Raw genomic sequence first — 2,688 nt, forward strand, 5'->3', positions numbered from 1 at the left:
CTAACAATATTTGTTTTTATAATCAATGAGCATGGAGTGGTTTTTTTTTTCCATTTCTTTGTGTCTTCCTCAATTTCTTTCATAAGTGTTCTGTAGTTTTCAGAGTACAGACCTCTTTGGTTAGCTTTAGTCCTTTGTATCTTGTGTTTTTTTGTGCAATTATAAACAGATTGATTCCTTAATTTATCTTTCTGCTGCTTCATTGTTAGTGGATAGAAATGCAACAGACTTCCATGTGTTGATTTCATATCCTGCAACTTTGCAGAATTCCTGTATCACTTCTAACAATTTTTTGGTGGGGTCTTTCTACATAGAATATCATGCCATGTACAAAGAGTGAAAACTTGACTTCTTATTTGCCAGTTTGGATGCTTTTGATTTCTTTTTGTTATCCAATTGCTGAGGCTAGGACTTCTAGTACTACACTGAACAACAGTTGTAAGAGTGGACATCCTTGTCATGTTCCTGACCTCAGAAGGGAAAACCTCTCGGTTTTTCCCCATTGAAGATGTATTTTTTTAAGATTTTATTTATTTAATAAGACAGAGATCACAAGTAGGCAGAGAGAGAGGAGGAAGCAAGCTCCCAGCTGAGTAGGGAGCCTGATGCGGGGCTTGATCCCAGGACCTGGGATCATGACCTGAGCCGAAGGCAGAGGCTTTAACCCACTGAGCCACCCAGGCGCCCCCGAGGATAATATTTGTTATGGGTCTTTTGTTTATGGCCTCTGTGATGTTGAAGTATGTTCCCTCTATCCCTGCATTGTGGAATTGTTGTTGTTGTTTTTTTTAATCAAGAAAGGATGCTGTACTTTGTCAAATGCATTTTCTGCATCTATTGAGAGGATCATATGGTTCCTCTCCTTCCTTTTATTAATGTGGGTATCATGTTCATTGATTTGCAGATGTTGAACCACACTTGCTGCCCAGGAATAAATTCCACTTGGTTGTGTTGAATAATCCTTTTAATGTACTGTTGGATCCTATTAGCTAGTATCTCATTGAAAATTTTTGCATCCATGTTCATCAGGGATATTGGTCTGTACTTCTCCTTTTTAGTGGGGTCTTTGGTTTTGGGAAGAAGGTAATCCTGGCATCATAGAATGAGTTTGGAAGTTTTGTTTCCATTTCTGGTTGGGTTTTTTTTTTTTTTTTTTGGAACAGTTTCAGAAGAATAGGTATTAATTCTTCTTTTAAGTGTTTGGTAGAATTCCCCTGGGAAGCCCTCTGGCCCTGGAATCTTGTTTGTGGGGAGATTTTTGATTACTGATTCAATTTCTTTTCTGATCATGGGTCTGTTCAGGTTCTATTTCTTCCTGTTTCTGTTTTGATAATTTGTATGTTTCTAGGAATTTATCCATTTCTTCCAGATTGCCTAATATGTTGGCATATAATTGCTCACAATATTCTTTTATAATTGTTTATATTTCTGCAGTGTTGGTTGTGATCTCTCCTCTTTCACTCATGATTTTATTTATTTGGGTTCTTTCTCTTTTCTTTTTGACAGAATAGATCACATACTGAGCCACAAATCAGGACTCAACTCGTACAAAAATTTTGAGATCATACCATGCATATTTTCAGACCACATGCTATGAAACTTGAAGTCAACCACATGAAAAATTTGGAAGGACCACAAATGCATGGAAGTTAAAGAGCATCCTACTGAAAAATGAATGAACCAACCAGGAAATTACCTAACCCTAACCCTAACCTTTCGGGTGTAGCAAATGCAGTCAGTCCTAAGAGGGAAGTATATGGCAGTACAGGCCTTCCTTAATAAATAATAAAGGTTGTGGGGGGATTGGGAGTAGGAAAAGAATGAATGAAACAAGATGGGATTGGGAGGGAGACAAACCATAAGAGACTCTTAATCGCAGAAAACAAACTGAGGGTTGCCGGAGGGGGGGGGGTGATAGGGAGAAGGTGATGGGGTTATGGACATTGGGGAGGGTATGTGCTATGGTGAGTGCTGTGATGTGTGAAAACCTGGCGATTCACAGACCTGTACCCTGGGGAAAATAATACATTATATGTTAATAAAAAATAAAAAAATAAATTAAAAAGAAAGAAATAATAAAGGTCTCAAATACAGAACCTAACCTTATACCTAATGGACCTGGTAAAAGAAGAGCAAATAAATCTTAAATCCAGAAGAGAAGTAACAAAGATTAGAGTAGAAATCAATGATACAGAAATTTTAAAAAATAGTAGAACAAAAAAAAAAATAGTAGAGCAGATCATCAATGAAACTAGGAGCTGCGTCTTTGACAGAATTAACAAGATTGATATAACCCTAGCCTCTGATGGATATATAATGTGGTTTCAAATTTCTCCAGTACAGAGTGGCAGCAAACATACCAGTAGGGGCCTCCTGAGGTCAGTCAGGTTTCTCTAAGTGGACACTTCAAAAGTGGGTTGCTGGTACATGGGGTATGGACATTTGAAATTTTAATAAATACTGCCCAATTGCCTTTCAAAATCATTATGCCTGCTTTCAATCTCATCAGTATATCTTCATGTTTCCTCAGACTCTGACCTTTAAATTGTTTACGAATCTGACAGATGAAAAAAATGGTAACTTATGTTTATTTGTTTTAAATTTTCATTCTCTCATCATTAGTGAAATTGTATATCATTTCCTATGTTTATTAGCCCATCCTTTATGAACTGTTTGTAAACTTGGTTT

Source organism: Mustela lutreola, chromosome X (genome assembly GCF_030435805.1).
Source record: "Mustela lutreola isolate mMusLut2 chromosome X, mMusLut2.pri, whole genome shotgun sequence".
Taxonomy (NCBI): Eukaryota; Metazoa; Chordata; class Mammalia; order Carnivora; family Mustelidae; genus Mustela; species Mustela lutreola.